Genomic DNA, 21,761 nt, shown 5'->3' with positions numbered 1-21,761 from the left:
TGAATCTGTATCCCTCTGCTCTCCAACGACTCAAACATCTGTCCAGATGCACCTTAAATGAACCTACCGTCCCTGCCTCTACTACTTCTGGTGGCAATGCGTTCCAGGCACCTATCACCCTCTGATTAAAGTACTTTCTGTGTGCATCTCCAACATGATGTCCCAACTCCTGTACTCAGCATGTGAACAATGAAGGAAAGTGTGCTAAACACCTTCTTTACCCCCCTGTCTACCACTGATGTAACTTTCAAGAACAATGAACCTGAACACCTTCAGGTCTCTATTCTACAACACAACCCAGGGCCCTACCATCACCAGTACAAGTCTTGCCCTCCTTTATTTTAGCAAAATGCAACCCCTCACTTATATCCATACCTCTCTCATACACACGCGCTCTCTCTCTCAGACATACACATACACCACCCCCTCAACACTCTCACCCTCTCGCAGGCTCATACTCCACCACAATCACACTTTATCAAGCAGGCACACATGCAAATACACACTCTCCCACGCACAGTCTTATACACAAACTTCACTGATGAAGGGCCTTTCCCCTAAATGTTAATTTTCCTGCTCCTCGGATGCTGCCTGACTTGCTGCAGCACCACACTCTCGATTCTAAACCTATTACCCTGTAGTTCTGGACTGCCCCATCCAAAGGAAAATACCATGGCTATTTACCTGATCCATGCCCCTCATGATGATATAAAAGTGTATAAGGTCACTCCTCAGACTCTGGCAAGCTACGGAAAACAGACCCAACCTGTCCTTCTGTCTCTCTTCAGCCGGGTCACCAAGACACATACCTGAGGTCGTAAAGTCTGCTCCCTCCCTGGATTCACTCCAGCTGCTACAAGTGAAGATCATGGCTGATCTATCCATCGTCTCATCTCCTCCTCCCTGCACTGTCACAAAGAACCCCTTAATTCCCCTACCAGGCCAAAATCCCACCTAACTGTGTCTTGAATATACTTAATGAAGCTGCCTATGTTGCTGCCTTGGCCAGAGTATTCCATAGATTTTGATGAAGGGCTTTTGCCCGAAACATCGATTTTTCCTGCTCTCCGGATGCTGCCTGACCTGCTGTGCTTTTCCAGCACCACTCTAATCTAGACTATTCCATAGATTCATGACCCTCTGGGAAAAGCCTCATCTCTGTCTGAAAGCCACTCCCTCTAACCTTGAGGCCTAGTCTCACCCACCAGCAGAAATGACCGGATAGGGTAGGGCTTCATCCCCACAGTGCAATGACATTGGGAAGATGTTTCCGTTGGTAGGAGAGACTAGGACTAGAGGACACAGCTTTAAGAATAAAGGGAAGACCTTTAGGAACAGAGATAAGCGATGTCTCCTTTTCTGCCAACAGCGAGGAGCATGGACAATGTGTTGGTGACACCAGCGAGCAGACACAATATGCTCTGTGGTGATGCTGGTGTTGTTGACAGATTTTAAGTGTTCAAATGCCAAGAGGAGAAATAAAGGGTAGAGCCACAGTTTTTTTTTCCCCCCCATGAGGCTCAACATTTTATAGTTTTTGCAATTTGTCTGGCTGCTCAACTTTTTTTAAAATGTCTTTTCCCCAGTGTACGGGTGAGGTTCACAACTACAGGGCATAGGCCTAGGGTGAGAGCAGAAAGATATAAAAGGTACCTAAGGGGCAACCCTTCCACGCAGAGTGTGGTGCATGCACGGAATGAGCTGCGAGAGGAAGTAGTGGAGGCCGGTATAACTACAGCACTTAAAAGGCATCTGAATAGGTACATGAACAGGAAGGGTTCAGAGAGACATGAGCCAAGTGCTGACAAATGAGACTACATTAACTTAGGATATCTGGTTGACATGGACAAGTTGGACCAAATGGGCCTGTTTCCGTGTTGTACATCTCTATGACTCTAAATAATAAAAAGTATACTTTTCTAAATAACAAACTATATCCATGTTAACAAGGCTTAGTACACCAACATGGATTTCTGAAAGAGAAATTGTGCTTGACAAACATACTGGAAGTTTTTGAGGAGATAACAAGTAGAATAGATGAGGGAAAACAAATGGATTAGTATGGATTTTCAGAAGCTTTTCACAAACTTCCTCCTGAAGAGGTTAGTACATAAAATCAAAGCACTTAGATATATTTGCATGTATTGAGAATTGGTTAACAGACAAGAAACAGAGAGTAGGAATAACTAGATTGTTTGTGTAGTTGAAGGTGGTAACAAGTTGGGTACCACATAGATCAGTGCTGGGGCCCCATGATTCTCAACATGCATCAGAAGTTTAAATAAGGGAATCAAGTGTTTCCAATTTGATGACAACTTAAAACTAACTTGGAAAGATTTAAAAAAAAACTAGCTGAGATTGTGTGGAAGAAACAAAGAGGCATTAGAGTGGTTTGGACATATTGAATGAGTGGGTAAATGTATCCACGTGCAGTATAACATTGATATATATGAAGTTGTCCACACAGATGAGAAAAGAACAGAATGGCAGTGTATAATTTATTAGTGAGAGACTGGGAAATGTTGACATACAAAGGGTCCTGCATTTCTCTTGCACTGCTAGCTGAAAGCAAGGATGAAAATGCAGCAAGCAATTAGGAAGACAAACGGTATGTTGGCTTTCATTTCAAGATGGTTTGAGTACAGAAGCAAGGATATATTACTGTAGCTCTATGGATCCTGGTGAGATCACACCTGGAGTATTGTTTGCAATTTTGTTTTCGTAACTTAAGAAAAAATATATTTCCACAGATGCAGTCAAATTAAGTTAATTCATCGGATTAATTCCTGGGATGGTGGGTTTGGCTTATAAGAAGAGATTGGATCAACTGGTACTAAATTCACTGGATCTTAGAAGAATAAGTTGGGATCTTATTAGAAAATATGCATTTCAGCCGAGGCTTGATAGAATGTGTGTCTTGGCTGGGGATCCAGGACAAGGGGTCACAGCTTCAGCAGATGGCAGGCCGTTTTTGTCTGGGATGAAAAAAAATATTTTCACTCGGAGGATGTTAAAATTGTGGCATTCACTTACACATAAAGTTGTGGAGGTGAAATCACTGCATATATTTTAAAAATAAATAGATTACTAAATGCTAAAGCCGTCAAGGGATATGAGCAGAGAGCAGGAGCATGGCAATGGAATAAAGGATCAGACATGGCAGAACAGGCTCAATAGACAGAATGACCTACTCCTGGACCTATATTCCATAATTCTCTGCTTCTTTCATTGTTCACACTTTATCTCTTGATCAGCATTTCATTTTTAAAATTCAGGAACTGTTTCTGCTTCAGATTCAGTATCAGCAGTCTGAGGTCATGTTTTTAACAATGGATCAGTTTTGAGATGTAACAAAAGAAATTCTAATTGTTACTTTCTTGGGGATTTCAGATAACCAGACTGGAGTGTCTCCTGCTTTCAGTACCACCTCAGTATCCACTGGCTGGCTAATGACCATGTGACTACACAGACAGGGAAAATGGGAGGGTCATGCCATTTTCCACTCATAGAGTTTGGCTGGCTCCCAGTTATCCTTACTATGAGTACAGTCTGGCTCATCGCATTCTGGGGAAATGTGGCCACCCTTTCTTTACGTATAAAATCCCAGTAAATTTCTGTGATTCATTTAAACTCATCCATACTCACAGGAATGTGTCGATAAGAATGCAGCTGTAGTCACAGCCATACCCTGGTCTGCTTACCCCAATAATTCCCACTGCTTTTTCTGGTAGATTCTGGCAGTTGGCCCAGACATGCACTCCTTTTTGGCAAGTAAAATTCAAACCATTTTTGGTCTCAATTTTCAGCTCAGCGCCACCCTTTCTAACCAAAGGAGCATTTCCCTCTCTATCACAAGTGCTCAGTTACATATCACAATCTTCACTTCCACCCTTTTCAGTTATTAAGGGTGGCTTGGGAAGGGCTTCATCTTGAATAAGGGTCAGTTGATCAGAACAAGGTCAATTTAAAAAGAATATTTTTTTTGGATAGCTTTTGTCAAACCCAAATGAACTGAGGTTTTAAAAGGAACCAGTTTAACCTGGGTTTCTTGAATTAACAAAAAAAGTGAGTTTATAAATTAAATGTGAGAAGAAATAATAACACAATACAAATGCATTATGAGAAAAATAAGAGGCGAGTACAAAAAGATAAAAGATAAAAACAAGTAGATCAATTTCTGAATTGTTCATGAAGAGCTGATAAGATTGTGGCCATTATTATATGGCAGCAATAGCAGTGACATTAGGAGTTGAGCTGTAGATTTTAAGATTCTTCCTTTTGCTGGATGGTAGAAATTCTATTGTTCTGGTTCCTATTGACAGTGACTGAATTCTAGCACACAGTGGAAGAGAGTTCTGTTTGTTTTACCTGTAGTTTAGGGATATGTCAAATGAATTTTCTCGATGGCCCTCGCAACACTCTAATCCATCCAGTAGGATATCTGGGCAATAGCCTTAGTATTGTAATCATTTGTTAACCTCTTTTACTGTATAGTCATGAGAGGTAGAACCAACATTCCCAAGGCGGAGGGTCTTCTTGTTAAATATCTCCCTGGCTTAAGATTTCCTGACTCATTACAGGTATGACATTCTATGGCCTTCACATGGGTGGCACAGTGGCTCTGTGGTTAGCACTGCAGCCTCACAGCGCCAGGGACCCAGCTTCGATTCCTGCCTTGGGCGACTGTCTGTGTGGAGTTTGCACATTCTGCCCATGTCTGGGTTTCCTCTGAGTGCTCTGGTTTCCTCCCACAGTCCAGAAATGTGCAGGTCAGGTGAATTGGCCGTGCTAAATTGCCCATGCTGTTAGGTGCATTGGTAAATGTAGGGTAGGGGAATGGGTCTGGGTGGGTTACTGTTTGGAGGGTTGGTTTGGGCTGAAGGGCCTGTTTCCACACTGTAGGTAATCTAATCCAAAAACATTATGAGACAGTAACTGAATTTGCGTTTGTAGATAAACAGTCCTTTTTTAGAAAAGGCACAAATTTTACATTGAAAGCAAAATTGTTTTATTAATATTTCAGTGTTTCACTCCATCATTAACACCTCCATTGATTCAGATATTGGCACTGCACATGAGTTAGAAGTTTGTATGGATTTGTGATCCACATATGTTAAGCCAGGACAGAGGTTAGGTCATTTTAGTATATATACCTTGGAGAGTGATTTTGATGGGCCTGCTGAAGATAACTAGGGGTCTGTTCAGTTAGCAGACCCTCCTAGTGCCTCAATATTGTAAATATTAGTATTATATGAATAAGAGACGTCTTTGGTTTTTTGGATAGAATCAAAGTCCAATATGCAATTGTACAGAACTGAACTGCTTTTGTGACAATGCATATATTCAGAAAGTGCTTTTTACTTAATAAAGTATATTTTTGAAATTAAAAAAAAGTAACTTTGAGAATGGAATCAGAAATGTTATGGTGTTGATACACATCAAACAGATGCTGGATGCTACGGTATGCCTAGGACAAATTCTCATCACTTTAAGGACCATGGAGGAATATGGCTTCAATGGTGTGGAGGACATTGTGCGGAACTTTGAGTCCATTACATACACCAAAGAAATCATGGAAAACAGCAGTGCCAGGCCAATCATTTAAGAATTGTCTGGGACCAACTTTACTGCAACACAGCAGAGAGTTCAAAATATCTCATTGCAGCAGTGAGAATTCAGATAGAAGCCATCATGAAAGCTATGTTTACTGCCATTAATGTTTTGGATACCAGATCTTGAAGGGTTGTGCAAGCTGTTACCATTGTCCAATTATCTGTCCTCCAACAGATAACTAGCGTTACTGATCACTTTCAGGATCACAGCACTTATAGTTCCCAAACAATACTGTGCCAATGCCCTTGCTAGCTTCACACTCAGCCAGCCTAGACTTCTGCAACCCTTGCCAAGGTAGCACAGTACAAAGCCAGGCTTCCGAGGGCCTGAGACACCTGTGCATGGTGGCTCCTTTCTAAGTGGCTCCAGAATAGTACCCACTGTGCTTAAATGGCATTTTGCTTCAGGAATGGATAGTAAAGACACTGTTTGAATACGTATTAACCAAAATTGAGATCTTGCCATTGTATCAGCTTCTGTTGTACACTGGCATGTACCTATGAGCACCCCAGGCAGGAAACAATCCATTGCATGCATCTGAAAATCAACAATAGGTTTCATTTCTGGTGCTGTAAAATACAATTTTGAGCCTTTAAGGTTTAACATCCTATCTGACTCAAATCCATCTGCTTTAGTGTTTAAAATCCCCATTGTTTCTTGCATGCAGAATACACCAAGAAAAGTCATATTCATAATATGCCATCTCTCTCTCTATGAGTTTGACATTTCCATTTCAGACACACAAGAAGATTAGTGAATCAGTGCTGGATTATATTAATTTTTAAAAGAAGAGTTTTGTTTGCATTATGCTGAGCAAATCTAGTTACGTCATATTAACAGATGCACACTGCATTCTTTATCTGTTTTGGATAAACATATAGAAAAACCTAATTCTTTGTATATTTAAGAAAAGATGGAATATCATAACTGTATCCTCACCTTCTAATGAATTTGCTAAATTTCTATCAAACTATTTGAGGAAAGACTGGGGCGATATTTCTTACTGAGTGCTGTATTTGTCAGTTTTCTGCCCAATACCAAAACAAGGCTTTGGTCTGTTTTTAGAGGGTACTGGGGGCTTCCTGTGATTGATGAGCATTGTATGGCAGTCATAAACCAGCTCTTCCCCATATTTTAGCTGCCAAACACTTGCCACAACAGCTGTGGAAATAAGAGCTGACACAAATTGCCTCTCAGCTCTGAGAGCCTGGGATTGGAAACCTTTTAATAACCGCTGTGCCCAGGAGCTGGACAAATGGTAGGCATTAGCAAACACACAGTGATAAAAAAAAAGCATTTTGTATAATTTCTATTAGAAGGAGTTCCAAATCCCTGCATTAATCAAGCTGCAACACATGATTACATATTGTGAATGTTATTTTAGACACAGTTTTGTCTGCTGCTGTATGTGAAAGTTTTGCAGAGATGGGAGTGAAGTTTAATGAGAAACTGCTTTAATGAGGACAGTGAGTCATATCAGACTATGTGAGGAGAGTGGAGTACATTAACTGTAAAAGTGAGAGATGTGAGCATATCAGATTATTACAGTGGGCATTACTTATGTATATGTAGCACCTTTAACATAATAAAACCATGCCAAGGTCCTTTATAAAACAACATATGACACAGAGGCATGTAAGGAGATACTGACCAGGATTCAGTTGATCTGATGGGGTTCTCAACAGCTGGAAGGTGGGAGGTCCAACAGAATCATCTGCCCTTTCAGGCATTTACATGGCTACCATCAAACATTCCTCATCTTTGAGGACTCTGGCAGTGAAATATCTGCCTGCCAGGAGCTGCTAGTCAATAAGAGATTGGCAGGCTCATTATTGCTGGCAGCTCCATTAAAATCAGTGACTGTTGGTGGCATTGCATTCACCAGGGTCTCCAGGTCAAAGGTAACTGACAGCGGGATGGGTGGACCCTCACTGGGGCTTGGAGGAGAAGGGGAACTAGTGTCTGAAGCAGGGGTACAGGGCTAGGAGGCAAGGGAAGTGTATGGTTTTCAGCAAACCACCCTCTAGAACGATGCCAGGTTCCTCAGCCAGCAACACAGTGTCTGACCATAAACACACTGCTCCTTCACTACAAAAGGGATTTCTAGGCAGCCTTCCTTGATTCGCCATGAAATTGTGGTAGGCTAAATGTCACCCAACAACCAGCAGTCAGGAACTATAGTCAACTCTTTCAATCCTTCAGCTTAATTGAGGAAGACTTGTGGCTGCTGGGAGACCGATCTGGGGCTTCCACTTTGATGGGCAATGTTATTAAATCCAACCCCTTAGGTCAGATGAAAGTGGTATGTTTTGAGCAGTGTATTAAAAGAAAGTGAAATAGAGAGGTAGAAAAGTACAGAGAGAGTGTTTCAAAAATTTAGGGTGTGGGCAACTGAAGATGTGGCAACAATGATGAAACAATGAAAACCAGGTAACCTTAAGAGGCCAGAATTAGAGGAGTGCAGATTCCTGAAAGATGCAGAGTGCATCTGTGTCTTACATATTAAGCTATTACAGTGATGGATATATTAGTCAGTGTTGTAAAATAGGGTGTTGTATTACAGAGCATTACAGTTAAAATAGCAAATACAGTTACAATAAACAATGTTGGATATATCAGAACATTGCAAGGAGAGAAGATGATTAGAAGGTAAGTGAATTGAATGGTTTATAAAAGAACTTTAGAATGAAGAATTGAAATTATAATATATTATGATAATGGCAAATATAGACTTTTGATATTTGTTTTCACCATTTGGCTTTAATACCTGAGATCTTTCATGAATTAAAAATTGTTTTATGAAAGAAAAAGTACTGCCCCCAAAATGGCTTCTGTGATTCCCTAACTAAGTTGAATCAAACTCATGAAACCAACAGTAAACAAAGATTCATCTGAACTGAAATTAACAACATTATAAGAGAGCAGTGAAACTCAGATCTGTATTTCCTGAATGATTTACACCTCTCTGAAAGTTAAAGTTAAAGATCACACGACACCAGGTTATAGTCCAACAGATTTATTTGAAAGTACACATTTTCAGAGTGCTGCTTCTTACTGTGATGGAACAGTCTGTGGTGAATTCAGTTTAGAAAAGCATTCAAGAGACTCAAGAATATAGAAATGGATCTTTATCAACAGCTGTTTCTGAACAGCAGAGGCAAGGAAAGATGAATTTGTCAGCAAGAACTTTAAAACATCCTCTTGACTTGTTTCATCCTCTCAACCCTCTAAGTCAGTGCATGGTTAATACAAAAAGAGCTGGGGAAAAATACTCACCAGTACTTTTTCTTTCGTAAATACTCACCAAAAACTCAAAGTTATTTCTAAGTTTCATCACTCCTTAAGAAACGGGAAAGCATTTAAATTATTAGGACTCAGGTACCACTCTCACTACTCAATGACTGTAAGAACTTTAAATTGTGACTGCATGTACCTTCCTACCTCTCTACAGACACTCCCTCTACTCCTCTTCTTAAGCTTATTATCTGTTTTCATGTATATTCTATGCCATGTCTTATTTTCCTTAGGCTTTAATATATATTAAAACTTAACACTTTTACTCAAGAACACCTTAGAATTGGTTCTCTTTCATTTTTGATCTGGCTAATTAAGTTTAACAAAAAAACACATTTGTTGCAACTGACTGAGAAGGGGTTAAAAAAGGAGCCAAGCACCCCTCCTCACCTAGTTGTGTATCATACAAAGGAGTGTTAGAGTGCAGATTGCACAGCATATTAAAGATTTATAGTGAAGAAGAGTGGCACTTCACAGTGTTACTGTGAAGGGTGGGAGATTTATCAGAGTGTAACACTGTGGGGATTTTGATAGATCAGAGATTATTATTTGAGCAGCAGAGTGCAAGAGGAAGCATTAAAGTGAAGATTATTGAACATCAGAGAATGTTTCAGTAAGAGCTGTGGGGAATAAAATCAAATGATTTTGCAGTGAGAGGTGAAGTTGCAAACCTCCTGGAAGCCTTCAGCACTTCATCTCAATGAGCATTTCTCATGCAGGAGTCTGGATGTTAAGAGCCGGATGATGTTTGACCTGATGGGTTAATAGCATCACAAGGTTACAAACTATCCACATTACTGGGCTGAAGATTCACTGTTCTTTCCTCCCGAGGCCTCCTTAAGTTATGCAGAACAGGTATTGCAACTGCTCTTACGTTTAGCACTGCTGTGGTAGAGATATTTAGCAATGCAGTAAGTTTGCAGTCAAGGAAAAGAGAATATATTTATTGAAGACAGGTGTGGTCACTAGGCCACAACAACTATTGTTGGAGCTCAAACGGTTGAAATTATCTTGTGGGATTTCAATGGACATCTTATTTACAGAAGTGAAAGGAAGAAAGAGAAAAAAAAGACTGTTTGGCATCCAACTCTATAAGCGGTATGTTTGAATTTAAATACAATCATGTACAAATATCTTTCCTGGCTTGCTGTCCTCATATGACTGTTTTGAGGCTCACACACTACAGGTCTTACTGCAGTTCAATAAAGACACAGTACAAAATATTGTCATCCTGTGGGCTTGTAACATGTTGTCTGTGTGGATTGAGGTTGTGTGTTGAGTAACTGTATAGAAGCAGAACTACAAAAGTGGAACAGGGGAGTTTTCAGAACTGCTAAAATTTCTGAAAGCCACAGGAAAAGGGCAAAGAAACAGGCCACAGCTAAAAGAACTGGGTGAATCAAACAATGGCTATACGTTTTCCTATCCCTGGCCTAACCCGGATTGCAGAAATTTTGAAAGCCTTGAAGGCACATTTTGAATCACGAGTGAACATGAGTTATGAGTGTTCAATGTTAAAACTCGTTGAAAATCAGCACACTGATATATACATGACTGAGTTAAAATAGCTTGCAGATTCCAAGTACAAGAAAGTTGATCTCATCAAAGAATTATCTGAGCATAAGCTCGTAATATTGCAGCGACTACTAAGAAAAACAAATCTGAATCTAGAATAAGTTATATGAAGTTAGGTACCGAAGCCCTGAGCTTGGAAGTCAACAGATCCAGCATATACAGAGGAGAACAGGTGAGTTTGTCCATACTGTGGAGAAACAGCCCAGGCCTGATCACTATTTGATAAGTAACTTAGATCAGTCCACTGTATTGATTATTGATAGACTGTTTATGAGGAAAGGTTGAGTAGGTTTGGAGAGAAAGTGAGGTCTGCAGATGCTGGAGATCAGAGCTGAAAATGTGTTGCTGGAAAAGCGCAGCAGGTCAGGCAGCATCCAGGGAACAGGAGAATCGACGTTTCGGGCATAAGCCCTTCTTCAGGAAAATCAGTAGGAAATGAGTAGGTTTGGAGCCTGTACTCATTGGAGCCTGTACTCATTGGAATTTAAAGTTATGAGAGGCAACCTTTTTGAAACATGCAAGATTCTTAGAGGACTTGTCTCTTAGTGGGAACATCTCGGATCAGAGGGCATCATCTCAGAAGAAGGTATCACACATTTAAGACAGAGGTGAGGAGGAATTTTCTACTCTCAGAAACTAATGAATTGTGGAACTCCTTACCACACAGGGCTGCAGAGGCTGGATCAGTAAGTATATTCAAGCCTGAGAAAGACAGATTTAATCAGTAAGGGATTCAAGAGTTATGGGGAAAAGGCAGAAAAGTGGAGTTGAGGATTATCAGATCAGCTATGATCTCATTGAATAGCAGATAATTGGATGTGCTGAATGTCCTATTTCTGCTTCTATGTCTTATAATCTAACAGTTGAAAAGCTGACTACAGCTTGCAAGCAGAACAATGTTGACAAAAGTACAAATGTAAGAATGAATCAACAGAAAAAACTAGACAGTACAAACTGAATAAAAGATTGAAACAAACACTTTGTGTCTGAATACATGAAGCATTTGAAACAAAGCAGATGAACTGAGAGTGAAAATAGAAATAAATGGTCTGGTAGCCATGACAGAGACATGAGTATAAAGGGCATCGATTGATACCTGAATATTGAAGTGTACAGACTACTTAGGAAGGGCAAGTTGCTCAGTAAATGGGGAAGCAGACTCTTTCAGTTAATTTTGTTTCGTAAACTATAGAGGAATAGCCTAAGTTTGGGTCGAGATGAGAAATGATAAAATCAGGAAGTAACTTGCTGGAGTGATATTTACAGGCCCTCTAACAGTAGCCATATGCAAAGCACAGCAAAAATTATGGAAGGTGTTAATCTTCATTTCGACTGGAAAAATCAAATGAGGAAAGGTAGCCCATGTGTTCTGGAGCAGACCAGAACTGGCATTATCCAATACGTAGGATTAGTTCAGGATCTCACAGTGACAGTGCTCCTAGGTAGCAGCAACCATAATATGATTAAATTTTACATTTAGTTAGAATGAGAGAGATGTGAATCAGTGGTGTTTCTTTTAGCTTGCAGACCAGACTAAAATAAATGGACAAATTAGGTGAAAGGATAGGCCAATACAAATATTACAATTTATATTTGAAGGATATTTCAGAACATACACAATTTAATAATTTTTAAATGTATCAAAATTTCTAAGGATGGGCCCACTGTCCATAGTTAATTAGAAGATTAAAGATCATGTCAATCTTAAATAAAACACACATTATGGTGCAAAGAAAATATAAAGGACAGAATATATAATACAGCAAAGAATGGTTAAAAAAGGGAAAATATGGTACAAGAGAAAACTATATAAAGTCTGCATTTTATTATTTTCTATATTTTGCTTGTGGATTAAAAGGACAAATGGACTGTTTTAAAATCATGGACTGTGGAAGGAATTTTTGCACTTTTGAAAGCAAGTTACTGGAATTCATTGAGTTGTGTTCAGATTGCTGCTTTGTGAACTGTGGAGGAGGTGCGATAAGATGGCATGACACTGCTGTATGTATGCAGAGTGAGATTTGGCCAGCAATAGATAGCTAATTGCTTTGTGTATGTGTGACTAGTTGAGGATGCAGAAGGTCAACAGCCTGACAACAATTCTCTGATTGGTTCCTGGGCATCTGAATAGTTTGTAGTTGTGAATAATACTGCAGAAGTTTACAGACTGAGAGAAGTCTCCAGACTCTAGAAAAGTGGACTCGATGTCTCTATAGCTCTGTAGAAGAACTATTGGAACCCAGAAGAAAGCCACAATATTCTCCCATCATTTTCTATAATCTGTTGCCTTTTAACCAGTAACTTACAGACTTTCTAACAACTGAAGTGCCCTGATCCTCATGTGAAGAAGTAAAAGAACCTGGAATAAAGGGATCTTGGATCAGAAAGTCTTGGGAAACAAAAGGACCATCTCATTGAACCCTGCAGACCATGCTATTAGTCTGTGTCTTCCAGCTTTTCTCCCATCCACCCATCCATAACAACATTTTTTTTGTTTCACTGTGTCTGTCTGTACTGGTCTGCAGAGATTCACAGGGGGTTAGAATTTCAACTGGTAAAGTTAAATTGTAATAGTTCACAGTTTTATTTACCTGTGGCTGGAACTTATTTGTTTGTAATGAACAGTAGCTTTTGTTAAGTCTAGGATCTGGGTCAGTTTTTTTTTATGTTAACCTGAATCCAGCACACAGGGATACAGTAAATTTTACACACTTTGATCAAATCATTAGCTTCTGTTGGCAGTGTAGGGAGCAGGAAGGCTTGAGAATTAGTGCACTTTTCAAGTGGTTCACACCAAGAAATAGAAAAAAATGAGTAGCAAATATTATCATATATATTTAAAAAAGAAAATAGTTTACAAAGTAAGCATTGATGGAATAGAAAGTGAGTTTGGGAAATTAATATGTGAAAATAAGGAGATGGAAGATTAATCAAAAAGATGACCAGCATGGATACAATGGGATAAAGGGCTTTTTTCCATGCTGTAAAATCACTATGACTCTAATTCTAAAATGGATATGAGGCAACATTTGTTTCTTTTTCAGTGTCCTGAGTGTTTAGAATACTCCTCCTGAAAAAGTGGTGGAAGCTGAGTACTTGAAAATGTGTAAGGCAGAGATAGGTAGCTTCTTGTTAGGCAAGGTGTTAAAAGGTTATCAGGTATGGGCAGGAATGCAGAGTTGAGGTAACAAATCTGATCAGCCATTATCTGAATGAATGAATGGTGAAGCAGGCTCAAGGGACTGAATTGCTTAGTCCTGTTCTTTCTTCATCTGTTCATCCAAGAGGATAAATTAGTCTTAGACTATGGCAAGACTGAAGGTCGCAAGTCCAGATATTAAATAAAATGCTAACACCATTCATCTCACCAGAAGCCAATTGAAAGTGGCCTAATAAACCTAAACATCTTGGGTGAGAGCTACAGTGTTTCGTGGGCCACATTCACTGACACTCAGACAAACAGAGTGAGACAGAAAGCATCTGACTGCAGGATAACATAGGAAAAATTGTTTTACTGGACACAACCAATTCAATTAAATGAAAAAGGTATCTAATATAACAGCCTAAATCAGCAGAGTCAACTGAGGAGCTTCTGAAACCAAACCAGAAAACGTATCATTCTGACCTTGAAATGAAATTTGGCAACCCACATATGTACTATCACAAGATCCAAATACTCTTAGGGTTATGCACATAAAGAAACAGACAATAGTGGAAATAACCAGAATAGCAAATGGTTGTTAATGTATATTACATAGCATTATATATGCATTACATGATATGTAAATTTGTTAACATAGGGTAACAATTAATAGTGCATGTAAATTTGTTTTTTATTACTTTTTTAAAAAGGGGATGTTTGGATTGTAATGCAAATGTGCATAAATGTCATTCTTGGCTTTCTGTAGTAATGTTACCTCTGCCATGAGGCCATCTTACTGGCAGCTCAATAAAAACACAGTACATACAAGACAGTGAGCTCATAATACGGTGGTGTTCGTGAGATCTGTCTGTGCAACATCAAGCACTCCAGAAATTTCTATGCAATATGGAAAGGGGGCCACTGATTCCTCAAGGCTGGGCAAAATTGGTCAAGTTCACTCAACTCCTGATATCTCATGCTCTTTCTCTAGATGTTAAAGAAAGACACTTATGCAAATAGCAAGCTCTGCAAATACTTAAGTCCCATCTTTATTCAAAATGAGTTTGCCCAACGCATTATTTGTTAATCTTCAAGGAGAGTTTGTTTAAAAGAAACAATACACTTCTATTTCTCATTAGCATAGAATGTGAACACTCTGTTAATGTGGTGCACACCAGCTTTGAACATTGTCTTTTCTCCTTCCGTTGGCATATGCAATTAAATTAACGTATGGGAGATGATGAAGTGCAAGATCTTATGAGCAAAAGCAGCAAAAAAGCTTATCATATACTGTATCCGCTTTAAGTTATTTCCGAAAGTAATTCAATGACTTTACATGATGGTATTACTTCTTCAAGGGGAATTGTCACTGGGTGCACACTATACAAGCTCTTCTGTTTTTCACATCTTCAGGACAGCCTTGCAGGAAGAGCTCAGCTACTCAGATGGATACTCATGGGCCTCATTATATCTGTTGACTTCCTCTGTCTGCAGAAGCTTTACTAGAATCTTAAGTCAAGACTTCAGGGGATACTCGAGGTCACAAAACAGACACAGATACATGGATTTGAGTCACAAAAGCTGGTGTAATGTATTGTCAAATAATGAAAGCATCATGGTAGGATTTACGTGTAGGATAAGGTGATTGATATCATGCAAGAACTACAAACTAATGGCATGAAAGCCTTTTCTGTTAATGAATTTGAGCAGATTATCACACAGTACTTTGATTATGCATACATTCAATCTTTTTTTGCAACAATTTCTCTTGGAATCCTGATCACCATTTGAACTGTAGTGCTATCCGTCTTTGTGTCTGTGGTTTCATTGAAAAGAAAGTGAAGCAAGAAGCATTTCTCAAGAGAGCATGAGTCATCTTCTAAGTACACCAGTGAAATATTGTCTGATTAATGTGGCAAAAAAACTCCAGGTGGTACCTGGAAGGACATTTGGCAAAGAAACTCCAGGCAAAGTTGATTTTGAGCTACAATAATAACATGTTGTTCTGATCTTCAGACATCAGGTAATATTACCCCCCAGTAGCATCTGGGAGTGTGAAGGTGGGTGAAACATTGTTCTTCTGTAAGACACGCAATCAGAAATGTCCAAAGTTTGACTGAATGGAAAACTCATGGGATGTACGCGCAAGAACCAATTATATTCCACAATATCTCATTTAAAATGTTTCCGGTACAGGGGATTCTCATTTCCTCAGCTTCCTTGTTTCATAGAATAGGAATAGAAGAATTTCCATTTCCGAACTCACAACCACAATTCAAGCTGGGTAAAATGACAACAAAAATTCTTTACAGAATTGCACTTCAATACACTGACAAAAGAATACCAGCTTCCAGTAGTAATCAAGAAAATATCTTCTGTCATGTAATATTTGCCTCAAGAGTCTTTGCCATGTGTTTCTACCACCAGTAACATAGAGGAAGTACTCATTGGAGTAGGTGTGTGACAAAAGTTGGAGCAAAATGGTTTGGATGACTTATCCAGTCCTGCATGACTTTAGTTGAAAGTGATGGGTTGGCTCCTGACATGCTATAAAAGGCAGTGGCAGTTTTGGTAAGAAAATTCTGTTGCAAATATAGAACAACAATTTCGAGATGGTATCATAATTAGCCAATTTTGTTCTTCATGCTTCTCCAAATAAGCCACATAGATGGTGGTAATACAGGGAAAAGCTCATTGTTGAATTATGAAAGGTCAGCACCAACTTCACCTTTACAATCAGTACAAAGAAAACTGAAGTAATGTACCAGCCCCCTTCAGTGAGGTCAATCTGGGTTCAATGTTTCAATCTATGATAAGAATCTGTTAGCAATAAATAAGTTTACTTTTCTCACCAGCACATTCTCGTGATCTAGCTAAAGAACTGTGAAAGCTCAGTCAATTTGGTTGAAATTTACAGGAGGCAAAGAGCTTATCTTGTCCCAAAGAATATTCAACTAGAGGTTGACTCATCTCATGGAAGCCTACTCCACAGCCCCTATGAATCAAGCTCACATCCAGCCCACTAACTATATTCAAGACAGAGATCAATGGATTCAAGATATTCAAGACTTGAAGATATATTCAAAGTATGTGAGAATAATGTTACGATAGTAGATTTGTTGTCATCAAATTGAACATTTAGGAATTTTAAGGGCCTTGAGAAAGTAAGTGTGAAGAGGATGTTTCTCCTCATGGGACCAGAGTTCATAGTCTCAGAATAAAGGGTCACCAGTTTAAGACTGGGATGAGAACGAATTTCTCCTCTCAGAGGATTGTGAGACTTTGGAGCTCATTACCCCAGAGAGCTATAAGGACAGAATCCTTGTGTATATTTAAGGCTGACATAGATTCTTGATCAACAGGGGAATCAAGGATTACAGAGAAAGGGCAGAAAAGTGAATGTGAGGCATGTTGGATCAACCATGAGTCTGTCGAATGGCAGAGAAGGCTTCAGCTGCTAATTGACCTACTCCTGGTTTTATTTCTTATGGACTTCTAATGGTCTAAAGATGGAGCAGGCTCCAGAGACTGAATGTCTCAGTGTTCCTATTTCCTATTTTTCTGTGTTTCTATATTGGCAATGCCACATATATGAGTTGCAAAAGCAAGTGTAGTTTAAACTGGCTTCAAACATTGGTCAGCAATAAAAAAGAATAACTCTATCTAGCAAACTGGAAATCTATAGAGCAGCAATCCTGCCCACTCTACTCTAAAATTAGCACTGGTTAACATTGGTCTGCATGGTTAACACTGCTGCTTCACAGCACGAGGGACCCAGGCTTGATTCCAGTCTTGCGTGGATGTCTGTGTGGTGTTTGTGCATTCTCCCAGTGTCTGCATGGGTTTATGTTCGGTGTTCTGGTTCCCTCCCACAGTTCAAAGATGTGTAGGTTAGGTGAATTGGTCATGCTAAATAGCCCAATAGTGTCCATGGATGTGCAGGTTAGGTGAATTAATTATGGTAAATGTTAAGTTATGAGGGATAGGGTGGGATGCTCTTCATAGCCTTTTCTGCACTGTAGGGATTCTATAATTTTATGGTATGCAAGACCGGGACCGTGTATGTCAAGCTCAACAACTCTCACATAAGCTAGCTTCCAAAACTTCTGAAGGTTAGTTGGCAAAACAAAATAACAGACACTAAGGTACTCATGAGAGATAGCATGCTAACTCTCCACAGTATACAAAAACAGTACCAATGAGTGATGATGGTCAGGTAGTCAGAAGAGCTGACCCTTGCAAACCAACATGAAACTTCTACGAAGTGCTTGAATCTGAGATGTCCTCTCATGGCTGTTGAAAGAAGTGCTACAATGACCCTCTGAAGGTTTCACTCAGAAGATCAGGGCAAAGTTTGGCCAGTATTACTGCACCCAGTACAACCAAATGAAAACAGAAAATTTACAGCCCAAGAACAGACTCTTCGGCCCTTCAAGCCTGAGCCGATCCAAATGTACTGTCTACACCTGTTGGTCAATTCCTAAGCATTTGTATCTCTCTGCTCCCCACCTACTCATGCATCTATCCAGATGCATCTGAAATGAATCTACCATGCCTGCCTCTACCACCTCTGCTGGCAACGCATTCCAAACGCCTACCACCCATCATTTTGGTGATGGTGACCACAATTCTGTGACTTTCACCTTGGTTATGGAGAGAGATAGGTGCGCACAACAAGGTAGATTTTATAATTGGGGGAAGGGAAATTACAATGCTGTAAGGCAGGATTTGAGGAGCATACGTTGGGAGCATAGGCTGTCAGGGAAGGATGTGGTGGAAATGTGGAACTTTTTCAAAGAGCAGATACGACGTGTCCATGATATGTATGTACCTATCAGGCAGGAAAGAAATGGTCGTGTGAGGGAGCCTTGGTTGACGAGAGAGGTTGAATGTCTGGTAAAGAGGAAGAAGGAGGCTTACATAAGGTGAGGAAACAGGATTCAGACAGAGCAGTGGAGGGATACAGGATAGCCAGAAGGGACCTGAAGAAAGGGATTAGGAGAGCTAAGAGAGGGCATGAAAAATCGTTGGCGGATAGGATCAAGGATAACCCCAAGGCATTTTATGCGTATGTGAGAAACCTGAGAATGACGAGAACGAGGGTAGGTCCGATCAAGGACAGTAGTGGGAGACTGTGTATTGAGTCGGAAGAGATAGGAGAGGTCTTGAACAAGTACTTCTCTTCAGTATTTACGAACGAGAGGGACCGTATTGTAGAAGAGGAGAGTGTGAAATGGACTGGTAAGCTAGAAGAGATACCTGTTAGGAAGGAAGATGTGCTGGACATTCTATGAGAGTCTGCAGATTTAGATTGCAATCTCTAAGTCCATGCCTAATCTTGTAAAAACTCTTGTCGAATGGGTTAATAATATTTACCAATCACCCTTCAGTGGCCTTTTAATATCTGTGCAATGTCAAATTTTTTAATTCTGATGAAAAAATATATACTTCTGAAACATTGTTTTGATTTTAAAGATAAGTTTATAGTTTAGCTTGCATCTTAATCCAATCATAATATACATTATCAATTACCCTGAGGTAAAATAAATGAAAGGTGATGGATTCTGTAGTGTAATGGTTAGTATTTTCACCTGACACATGAAAGGTCTGCAATTCAAAACTGGGCAGAAACAGCAAGCTGCCTAAAGGGCCATCTTGTGGCACAGTGGTAGTGCTCCTACGCAGGAGATCAAGGTTCAAATCCCACTTATTCCAGAGGTGTGCGGCAACATCTCTGAACAGGTTGATTAAAAAAGTATGTTAAATTTTGTGGGAGATTTGTTAGATCTAAAGCAGCTTTTTTGTCACATATTAAAAGCCTGGAAATCATTTTGAATTTCATATTAGTGTCTGATTGTTAAGCTCGTAGTTTCCCAGGCTCAGTGAGGTGGTTTGCCTTGCAGCTGTACTATTGCCTGATAAATAAATTATTTTCCAGCCTGGGAACCTATTATATACTAACTCTTGCTTATCAGCTACTAATCAAGACTGTCCAGATACTACGTGACTGAAGCTAGTGACTGGGCAAAGTGCCTAGCCTACTCATTATATTGCAATTAACAGTTTGCTAATTGTTAAAGATTGTAACCTATATAATCATGCAACTCTCTGCATCTCATCGGAGTGACTTGTGACCATTAGGTCGACTTGAATCTTCCCGTGAGCTCACGAATAAACAGTCAATAACTCAAGGTTTGTATGGCACAATTTATTTTCCCTAAATTGGACGACTACGAATGAGTCACCCACTGCATAATTTCAACCCATCCCCAACAGTTATTTTCTAGTCTTTGAGGCTGCCTCACTGTATACTGTTTACTATGCGTTCTGATATCTCTGTGGCAAGACCCCTTGAGATCTTCTTGTCTTGTCAGATGATACGAAGATAGGTGGAGTTGTGGACAGTGAGGAGGGCTGTTGTCGGCTGCAGAGGGACTTAGATATGATGCAGAGCTGGGCTGAGGAGTGGCAGATGGAGTTCAACCCTGCCTAGTGTGAGGTTGTCCATTTTGGAAGAACAAATAAGAATGCGGAATACAGGGTTAATGGTCGGGTTCTTAGTCAGGTGGAGGAACAGAGGGATCTTGGGGTCTATGTACATAGATCTTTGAAGGTTGCCACTCAGGTGGATAGAGTTTGTAAGAAGGCCTATGGAGTATTATCGTTCATTAGCAGAGGGATTGAATTCAAGAGTCGTGAAGTGATGTTGCAGCTGTACAGGACTTTGGTTAGGCCACAGTTGGAGTACTGTGTGCAGTTCTGGTCGCCTCACTTTCGGAAAGATGTGGAAGCTTTGGAGAGGGTTCAGAGAAGATTTACCAGGATGTTGCCTGGGATGGAGAGGAAGTCGTACGAGGATAGGTTGAGAGTTCTCGGCCTTTTCTCGTTGGAACGGCGAAGGATGAGGGGTGACTTGATAGAGGTTTATAAGATGATCAGAGGAATAGATAGAGTAGACAGTCAGAAACTTTTTCCCCGGGTACAACAGAGTGTTACAAGGGGACATAAATTTAAGGTGAAGGGTGGAAGGTATAGGGGAGATGTCAGGGGTGGGTTCTTTACCCAGAGAGTAGTGGGGGCATGGAATGCGCTGCCCGTGGGAGTGGTAGAGTCGGAATCATTGGCGACCTTTAAGCGGCATTTGGATAGGTACATGGATGGGTACTTAATCTAGGTTAGAGGTTCGGCACAACATCGTGGGCCGAAGGGCCTGTTCTGTGCTGTATTGTTCTATGTTCTATGTTCTATGTTCTATGTTCTACGCCCTGTGAAGAAATTGCCGCATGTATCCCCCTTAAACTTTCCATCTCTCACCTTGAAAGCATGACCTCTGGTTATTGAATCCTTCATCACCTTGAAAGCATGACCTCTGGTTATTGAATCCTTCACCCTGGAAAAAGCTTGTCGCCATCCACGCTGTCTATACCCTTCATGATTCTGTAAACCTCAATCAGGTCCCCCCTCAATCTCCTTTTTTCTAGTGAAAATAAACCTAACCTACTCAACCTCTCTTCATAGCTAGCACCTTCCATATCAGGCAACATCCTCGTAAGCCTTCTCTGCATCTTCTCCAAAGCGTCCACATCCTTTTGGTAATGTGGCGACCAGAACTGTACACAATATTCTAAATGCGGCTGAACCAATGTCTTGTACAATGTTAACATGACTTGCCAGCTCTGAATTCAAAGCCCGTCCAATGAAGGCAAGCATACTATATGTCTTCTTGACTAGGTAAAAACAATGACTGCAGATGCTGGAAACCAGATTCTGGATTAGTGGTGCTGGAAGAGCACAGCAGTTCAGGCAGCATCCAAGGAGCTTCGAAATCGACGTTTCGGGCAAAAACCCTATCCACCTGTGCAGCAACCTTCAGGGTACAATGGACCTGCACCCCCAGATCTCTCTGCCCATCAACATTTCCCAAGGCTCTTCCATTCATTGTATAATTCGCTCTAGAATTAGACTTGCCTAAATGCATCACCTCACATTTGTCTAGATTGAAAGCCATCTGCCACTTTTCCGCCCAACTCTCCAGTCTATCTCTGACAGTCCTATGCTTTCTGCTACTCCATCAATCTTTGTGTCATCTGCAAACTTGCTGATCATACCAACAGTGCCCTCTTCTAGATCATTAATG

The sequence above is a fragment of the Chiloscyllium plagiosum genome, chromosome 15, assembly GCF_004010195.1.
Source record: "Chiloscyllium plagiosum isolate BGI_BamShark_2017 chromosome 15, ASM401019v2, whole genome shotgun sequence".
NCBI lineage: Eukaryota > Metazoa > Chordata > Chondrichthyes > Orectolobiformes > Hemiscylliidae > Chiloscyllium > Chiloscyllium plagiosum.
This window is presented reverse-complemented; position numbering follows the sequence as displayed.